Raw genomic sequence first — 9,708 nt, 5'->3', positions numbered from 1 at the left:
ATAAGAGGGGCTGACACCACCGTGCGACCTCGGGCACATCCCAAGGAATCGCCCCATGGGTGCAGCTGGATCCCCAGAAGCCAGCCTGAGCCTGGAGCCAGTGGCACCTCGGCTGTCTAGGGGAAGTGACTGGAAACACCAAACCCGTCCCCCCAAACCCACCGCCCCTCACCTGGACCCCAAAGCGAAGGCGAATCAGAGACGGAAGCCATAGCAGCTGTACCTACCGCTGTTAAACTATCTCTCTTTTGTAGGGGCGCCTGGGCGGCTCAGTCAGCTAAATGGCCAACTCTCGATTTCAGCTCAGGTCATGATCTCAGGGTCCTGGGATCGAGCCCTGTGTCCAGCTCCGTACTCAGCAGGGAGTCTGCTTGCGATTCTCTCTCTCCCTCCCCCTCCGTCCCTCTCCCCGCTCGCGAACTCGCTCTCACTCTCAGATAAATAAATAAATCTTGTTATAAAAATCTCACTTTTGCAAATATAAAGAAATATGCATGATGGGGTGAGCCCAGTGGGGGCGCCGGAGCTCTCACTTGTGATAAACCGCCCCTGTGGGAAGATCTCCACGCTCTGGGTTTGGGTTCAAGCGGCTTGAATCCCAGGGTCCCTTCTGGTGAACAAAGTCTGTATTGTTAAGACCCAGAAGATCCCAAGGTGACTGCAGGTCCCCTTGCCAAGCCTCTCGAGGACCCTGGGCCAGATCACCTGAGGGGTCAGCCCAGGTGGGCACAGATATGTGGCAGCCCACCCCCCACTTCCCACCCAGCCTGGTGCCAACACCCAGGGTCAACCCCAGATGCCTTGCGTGGGCCATGGAACTGCCCCTCGGCCGGCCCGAGGCCCCTGACACCCCTGACAGCTTGAGCCTGCAAGCCCCCCCAAGTCACTTTTCCATGGCTTCCTGTTGCTAACACAACAAAGTCCTGGCCCTCTAGGATCCCTCTGGCTGCCCTCGCCCTATCACCCCCTCAAACTCCCAGCCCATCAGCTCAGAGGCAATGAGGGACCACAGCGACATATGCCCCCACTTCTCAGAGGAAACCCCTTCTCCACTCCCCCCCCAAATTGTCAGTAACGCGATTAAACCATCACAACCCCTTTACATCAGTCCTGTAAATTACAGAGCTCGGGTCAAGGCTCTCTTTTCCACAGCAGTGTAGAAATAGCAGATTCTTCATTGAGAGAGAATTTGAAACAAAAGTAAAGCCATGACATTGGGTAAAACGCAGTCGGCCGTGACCCTCCAGTGATCCCAGCTCAAGCCGCCGGGTCTCCACCTCTCCACCCCCCTCCCAAGAATGCTCCAAGCCTTCCTGCCGAGTGCAGCCGGCCCCGGAGCCAGCGGGGAGAACAGCCGTGGGTCTCCTTATCATCAATAATTAATCGGGGTACATCTGGGGTCAACCCAGATTCAGAGAATGATACCATTTTCAGTAGGAATCCAGCACATGGTTTGAAATCTGAGAAAATAAGTGGTGGACCACGGCCACACCAGTTGCCCTCCCAGGGCAGAAGTGCAGGGCAGGTGGTGACGTTAGAAGGGACTTTTCTTTCAAGGTCCCAACGACTGGAATCATACTCCTTCCTATCATGGCTGCTCATCACCCCGGGAACAAAAACTCAGTTATCGGGAAGAGTCGCCCACCGTGCACGGGGCTCCTCATGACAAAAGCAGGTCTGGAAACGATCAAAAAACATTAAAGGAGCAAAACACATTTGGCAGCCCCCCGACTGCGGGGCGAGTTTCCACTTTGTTGCAGACTAAAGCATTTGCTCACTCAATTAGGTCGAGGAAAATGGAAAATGGCTAAAATTCATCGTCGAAAATATCTCATTTCTTAGCAAACACTGTTTACTGTTAAGAGGGGGAAATGGTCTGCTTCAGCTATGAATAAAGGCAATTTGGGGAGATCCCGGATACCGGAGTCAGAGATAAAAGGGAGGACATGTTTTGACATATGAGTTCACCAGCTGATTCCTGCAAAAATGCAGAGATTTGAAATGAAATCACGGAACTAACCAAGATTGAAATGTTGCAGGACAGCACGAATGACATGATGCGTCCCCGGCCCCGTCGGTAATATGTAATGAGTCTGCTGATAATGCATTCGGAGACCAGCTGTCGGCCTGTGTGGTGAGATACGCACGGAAGACGTCTGCTGAGCCAAATCCGAGCTCCCTCGGGCCTCATTAATCCTGCAGACATGACGGGATCCACTTGCTCGGGGTTTAAAGGAAACTCACCTGCAGCAAACGAGGAGCCGCATGGTTTGAAACTCGAGATCTCAGTTGGGTAAAGGGAACTATCCCCATCACGGCCGTGCGGCTGAACAGACTGCAAAGTTTGGCGGGGTTTTCACAAACTGCAAGAAGCACGAGCCGAGCGCTTCGGATGCACCCTACCGGCACTGTATCTTTTGGGTGTGTACGTAACGGGATCTCATGAAAAAAAGCGGGAAGGGTCCCAGCATGCTTTCAATCACATTGATTCTTTACGTTACTGCTGCGCGGCTCTGGGCACAGCAGGGCGGCTGTCCCCCGCACCGCTGTGCAGAGCGAAGACGGACAGGGCGCGCCGCTGGGCAGTCTAGCAGGAGCCCTTCGGACTGTGCACCAGGATGCAGGGGAAGAGGACACATGGGTGGGGCCTGGCACGGTGTCAGAGCCGAGGAAGAGGCAGGATGAGCCGAGCCCTGAGTATTTGGAGGGGCCCTGAGGAATCGGGCCTGGTGGATGAGGAACGTGGCTTGGTCAAGCCCCATGTCGCCAGGGCCCCCGGGGCAGAGAGGAGAAGGGAAGGGCCTGATTGCAATCCAGCCACCAGGACGCCTGAGTCCTGGCTCAGCAGGTGTGCCTGGCAAACACCTGCTCAGGTGACCTACTAGGCCCCCTGTGGACAGGCAGATCATATTCTCCTCCCCGCTCCCTTCCTGGAAATGGTGTGGACACCAGTGCCAGGAGGGACGGACAGAGGTCCTGGAGGGTCCGTGCCGCCAGCGTGGTTCCCGGGAGGCTGAAGCATCTCGTCTTCCAGCTACTTCTCTCACGAGGTTCTCAAGAGACTCCCCACCTCATTGTACGAGGTTACACGGGGTTCCTGAGGACAACTCCTCCCAGGCTTTAAATAAATATGCCTTAATAAAATACTGTGCCGATATCGCTGCCTCTCTCAAATGTGCCTCCCCAGGGAACCCTTCTGGGTGGAGAATCTCTCAGGATAGAGATCGGAGGAACACACTTGGAGAACAGTTCACGCCCATCGCCAGCATTCAGGAGAGCTCGGTCCCAGGATCCTCGTGAATTCTAGAATCCCACCTGCTATTGTTCCCACTCCATCCTGTCCAGGTTTCCCAGGCATACGCCAGCCACACAGGCCCCCTCACTGCCCTGGATTCCCCACAGAGGCACTCTGCGATTCCGCGCCAGGCCAATCAATCCTGAGCCCACGGAGCACGATTTGGCTTTTTTCTTCCTTTGTTTCTGTACAGAGCAGGAGTCTTCCTTGTTGGCTTACGGGTATATTTTGACATAATCTCAAATGTACAGAAAGTCTGCAGAAATAAAGCAAATGACGCCCAAACGCCCTTCGCCGAGACTCGCCAACTGTCACCATTCATTTCTCCAGTTTGCTTTATCACTCTGTCTTTCCTCATATATCCTCATACCTTTTTTCTGAACCACTGAATTGCCGACGACCTGCCTCTCTGTGCCTGGGTGGCTGGCTCGGGCCTTGTCACAAAACAGCGCAGACAGGGAGGCTTAAATATCCAAAGGTTAGCCCCCACGGCCCCGGAGCCAGGAAAGCCGAGATCAGGGTGCCGGGGGCTCGGCTTCAGGGGAGAGCCCACTTGCTGGCTTCGGGGGCCGACGTCCCACTGGTCCTCACTCAGCAGAGGAAGAGGGAGCGCTCGGGTGGCCCGCGGATTGGGCTCGCTCTCCTGACCGCATCCTACCTTAATTACTTCCTCGCGCCCCATGCAACCACACTGGGCCCTGGGGCTTCGCGTGTGAATTGGGGGGGACACAATTCAGTCCACAGCGGTCCTTAAGGATTCAGGTACCTATGTTTTAATAACAAGGCTGTTTTCTCATGGCGCCGAAGTACAACTATTATTTTTAGGAATGAATAGGGTTTTTAATGAGGTTTACCGCAGCACCAGTAACAAGTTCTGAAAATTGACCATTGAAACACTGTCATCTAATGCACGCTCCTTACTCAGATTGTTCCAGCCGTCCCCGTCACGTTCCTCAGAGCATTTCATTTCAAAATAAGATCGATCATTGCAGCAGGCGTGTGCCTTTTTGAGTCTCCTTTATTCTGGACGATTCTTCAGTTCTCCCTTTACCTTCGTGACGCTGGCATCGCGAGGGCAGCTGCAGAACCGAGGCCGCGTCCTCGGCGCGTGTCGGCGGCGGGCTCACGCTGTCACCTGGGCCCGGCAACGGCACTGTTGACACGGGTTGCTTGGAGAGGACGGTGTTCTCCAGGCTCTCCCGGTCGCCCCCTGGAATGCAGTGTCACCCGTGGAAAGATGCTCTGAGACACGTGCTTCATTAAACTTTCACATCCATCCATGAGTATGACGCGACTCTTGCCTAAGTCACTTGCTGCTCTGAGGGTTGCAAAGCTGTAATTTTCTAAGCCTGTCATTCCGTCCACGTTTGTTAGCTGGTCTTTGACGGTAAAGAGCTTTCTCTTCTCTGTTCGTGGATCCGCCTACTGATTCATTATCGGTGCGGACTTGGGGATTCACAATCTCGTGATGGGATTATAATCCATTACTGACTGTGTCCATTGTGATGCTGGAATCCCCTGGCCTTGTCTGATGGGAGCTCAAGTGGCTCCTGTCCTCTGATATGTCCAGGGGGGCTCTTCACTTCTCGTGCATAAATGGTCCTCAGGGAGCATATGAGCTCCTTGAAACTGTACCCAAAAGGTGACATGTCCATGTGTTTTGTGAGGGGGTGAAGGTCCAATAGCTTCCAGCACATTTTCAAAGGGACTGTCACCTCCCTCAAAAAGACAAAGAGACCTCGGTGGACATGTGCATGTTATCCCTGCCGCCTCTGGGTCACAAAGGAGCACGAACCATGCCCTGAGTGGAGGTGCTCCCAGGAAGCGGGTTTCCTTCCTCGGCTCCACAGGACGTTGACAAGGTGGTAGGAGGTGACTTTGTGGGTCATAGGGGAGCTTCCCTGCAGGGGAGAAGGGAAGTGAGGACATCACTGCCCCATCCCCTCAGCCAGCCCATGCTCAAGGCCCGAGCATGTCGGGGGAGCGTGCTCTGAATTCGGGACCGATCTGAACCTGCCGCACCATGTGACCTCCCCGCCGTACTGGACAGTTTGGCCAGGGGCCCGCACTCCCTCTGGACAGCAATGTCCGGGGGGCTCCGCCGCGGAAGCCACTCGCTGTGTGGGGACCTGGCCGGGACGCTCACAGCGGCTGCCGTGTGACAGGTGCTTCAGCCCACCCGGCTCACTCAGCTTGGACGCAAGCACGAGTATGGACAAATACCACTTCCCATTCTACATTCGAGGAAACTGGGGCTCAAACAAGCTTTGTCCGCCATCCCACAGCTTGTGAGCGACCCGACAGGCCGTGAACCCAAACCCACCATTGTCAGCATCCAAAGTCCCAATGCTTGCCTGTCCGCACTGGCAAGACCCCTCCCTAGGGGCAGACTTCAGCTCCAAGCCCTTAGAAAGGGGCCGTGGTAGACCGCAGTGGGGGTCCTTAACTCCACCCTGGACCCATGATTGCAGTCCCCCCCCCACTACGGGTAGAATATATCCCTCACTCACTGATGGGGGCTCAGCCATGACTCACCTTGAACAGGAGAACGTCAGCTGACACAGGCAAACGAAGGCTTGAAAGATGCTATTGTGAGTGGGCTTATCCCCTGCACGTCTGCCGGTGCTAAGAGAAGATCACACCCATGGGGGCCTGCTGGTCCCCAGAAGAATTGGCATGCAGAGCATGTCCTGGCCCAGAACCAAGCCCCGCTGAGCCACCTGTGGGTCAGCCAAACCCGACCAGTCCACAGACCTGCCCCCTGGACCAGAGAGTCCAGCAAGAAATACATCCCGATGGTTGTGAGCCTGGCGTTGAGAGTGGTTTGTTACGCAGCATGACTGGGGCCGTAGCTGACTGATGGAGAGATGGTACCTCAGACACCTGTCCCCTCATTTCACCCTCGCTTTTTAAATTGGCACAAGCTCCTTCCTATCTTGTGCGTGCTCATGCCTCCAACTATGAACTTCATGGTCTTCTTCTGTGGTGGGGGGAGTCTGGGGGAACGGTTTGGTGCCAATCACATCCAGAGAAGAAAGGACACACTTCCCATCTGAGTAACATGGGAGTCTGGCCCCGAGCCTAAGGCTGGAGAAAGGGACGGGGAAGGTGCACACCCAGGAAGGGCACAGATAAGTGTCCTTGTGAAAATGTCCTCTGAAAGAATCAGCCCTGAGCCAAGACTTGGAGTTAAGGCCCTGGTAAGGGCTGCAGCCAAGGGAGGACACTGGATCTGGCCCAGCCTCTTTGGTGGTCTGATTCTCTGACTGGAGGCCTCATGAGGAAGTTGAATCCAATTACAGGATAGCACTGAGAAGAGAAAAGGACAGAAATCCCTGGACTCCTTCTGTCACCCCTGCTTCTCCAGGAGGGAGGGTGGATTCCCACAGAATGGTTTCCCAATGACCTAAATGCAAATGGGATGGTGGGAGTGGGCTTTCTTTAGGGCACCTTGGCCATCGTGCCCTCTGCTCCCTCTTCCTTCACGCACATGCACACGGCTTCCGCCCTTCAAAGCATGGCAGTAAGGAGGAAGGGTCATGGCTCAGAGCTGGGAGTCACAGTCAGGCCCACAAGGGGACTTCGGCACTCTGTTGACCTCCTCGGCTCCCCTGAGGCCATCTTTCACTGGAGGCACTAGAGGGAACAACCACAGGGAGCTGTCCATCCCTGAGCCCCAAGCTGGAGTGCGATTAACCCCCAACGGGGGGAAGACCTAATCACTTACCCATCATCACTGTGTCCCCCACACACCAAGGTCCCCAGGCCTCAGCTGAATGGACCGCAGTGATCCAAGACAGGATGACTCAGGCTGAGTCAACAAAACCAACACTCCTAACTCAGGGCCTTCCGAGAAAAATCTCTTGTTCTGAGAAGTCCTACAAGATGGCTGTGTGTTCAGATGGGAGGGTAGCTGCTGCCACGGGGTGCTCAGGAAAGTGGGAGTCCCAGACCCACAGAGATGGCCCTGAGGGGCAGGGGAGCCGTGACCCAGGTCTGTCGGAGTCTCCGACTAGAGCCCAGTGGGAATTCCTGGCCGAGTACATCCATTGTCTGGGGAACTCTTATCTGCAAAGGCAGACGGCCCTTTTCACAGACATCTGCCAACCCTTGTCCCAGTCTGGATCTTGGGTTTCCACGGGGAGACGAAGGCCGGTGTCGGAAGATGGGGCCACACCAGAGGGGGCAGACTTTGTTTACACACAGCAGTGCTGGGCGCCAGCTCCCACGGGATCGTGTGTCTGTGTGCACAGGTGGCCTGGAGGGCCGTGCTCCACTCATACGGTCCTGGGCGGCTGGCCTCCCTCCCTCCTTCCTTCCTTTTCTTCCTTCTTCCTCTCTTCCCTCCCTCCTTCTTCTCTTCCCTTCTTCCTTCTTCCCTCCCTCCTTCCCTCCTTCCTTCATTCCTTCCTTCCCTCCCTCTTTCTTTCCCTCCTTCCTTCCTTCTGTCCTTCTTTCTTCCCTCCCCCACTCCTTTTCTTCCTTCTTTTCTTCCAACAGTTTGGGTGCATTTTCTCCTCCAGACTCGTGCCGAACAATAGGAATTTAACAGGCAGCCAGCTTCCATTGCAGCCCACAGGTAGCTCACAGGCTAGAGAAAGACTCAAGCAGACAATTGCAATACATGACAACAGGTGATATGACCGGTGGCAGGGGACTGCGGAGTCCACAGGAAGTCATCTAACCAAGCCCGGGGCCAGGGGCCCTGGGAACAGTCACCTGTGGGGCCCAAACAGGATCCTTGTTACTGCTCCCCAGGAATTGAAGGTAAGTCCGAAATCTCTTCGGAACCACTATGGCCTGAAGGGACGCAGGTCTTTCCACCCAGACCATGCAACTGATTATAGTTGGAATTACAATCCTTGAAACTGATTGCAGTTACCCTTGTAAATTCCAAACATCCCAAGCTAATTTCAGCTCAGAACATCTTTCTTTCTCGGCACACCTACCAACAGTCCATGGGACACACTTTTGCAAAGAGAAGTCTCCTTTGTTACATCACCATGAAAATGATCGCCGTGAAGACCACGTAGTGACACCAGAAGATAATGTTAAGTGGGGAGAAGCAAAATGGGGTCCTGAGGACTGTGACTGACCACTGCTGTCTGAGTGTGCTCCTTCCCGGTGCCTGACCAAAGCCACAGCAAGGGGATTTGAAAGACACAAGCCCACAGGGAAGCAGAGGAAGGAAAGGCAAGAGCGGCAGCCGCTTCTGGAAAGTGCGCAGAAAATGAGCAGGCGGAGCTCTGGCTGCGCAGAATGAGTCACACTGGTGGCCGTGGGGAGGAGCTTATGTACACAGCAGGATCCTCCAAAAGCCAGGCTCTGGCCCAGAGGGTCTCCTCAGCCTGCCTTTGCAGCTCACGTTTTCCCAAAGACCTTCAACTGTGGTGACAACGTCCCCTTCTCCTTCCACAATTTGGTTTGTGCTTCTTACTCCATCCTTCAGAACCAAACAGCCTGCTGTTGAGGACCGTGGCAGATCCTGCCCAGAGGGTCACCAAGCCCATCCCCTCTCTCTCCTGGGCACCCAGCTGGACGCACCTGTCCAGCTCTCCTCTCAGGTAGACACAGCTACGCGACTGAGCCCCACGCGACGGAATGAGCTGGAAACGTTGTACGCCACCTCCAGGCAAGGCCTGCCCAACCCACCCCGCTCTTTCCTTCCGTTCGTCCCCCGCCAGCCCAAGGCAGGGCGCCAAGGCTCTGAGGGACGGCAGAACGTGTGGCACAGAGAGGCCTGGGTCCCTGCATGACTGCCTGGAGCACAGCCCCAACCCCACCTGCATCGCACCGTCCCGGACAGGAAACACACATTGACTGGATCAGGCCTCGTCACTGGGGATCGATGGTNGGCACCCAGCTGGACGCACCTGTCCAGCTCTCCTCTCAGGTAGACACAGCTACGCGACTGAGCCCCACGCGATGGAATGAGCTGGAAACGTTGAACGCCACCTCCAGGCAAGGCCTGCCCAACCCACCCCGCTCTTTCCTTCCGTTTGTCCCCCGCCAGCCCAAGGCAGGGCGCCAAGGCTCTGAAGGACGGCAGAATGTGTGGCATGGAGAGGCCTGGGTCCCTGCATGACTGCCTGGAGCACAGCCCCAACCCCACCTGCATCGCACCGTCCCGGACAGGAAACACACATTGACTGGATCAGGCCTCGTCACTGGGGATCGATGGTTACAACAGCTGGCATACCCTGATTAGTGAGGGAGCCCCGCATGGGTAGCGAAACCCAGGAAAATCTAAGCCGTTATTGTCCAGAGCACAGTCCCTCATGCACAGCAGGCAAGTAGTTGGGAAACATTTGCCGTACAGATCAACGGACAAACAAGACTGCTCGTGGACTGTGGTTTCAAAGTCACGTCTGCACGGGCTTCCGGCCTGAGGGGAACACGCACATGTATGGTTG

This window comes from Ailuropoda melanoleuca, chromosome 16 (assembly GCF_002007445.2).
Source record: "Ailuropoda melanoleuca isolate Jingjing chromosome 16, ASM200744v2, whole genome shotgun sequence".
In the NCBI taxonomy this organism is placed as follows: domain Eukaryota; kingdom Metazoa; phylum Chordata; class Mammalia; order Carnivora; family Ursidae; genus Ailuropoda; species Ailuropoda melanoleuca.
This window is presented reverse-complemented; position numbering follows the sequence as displayed.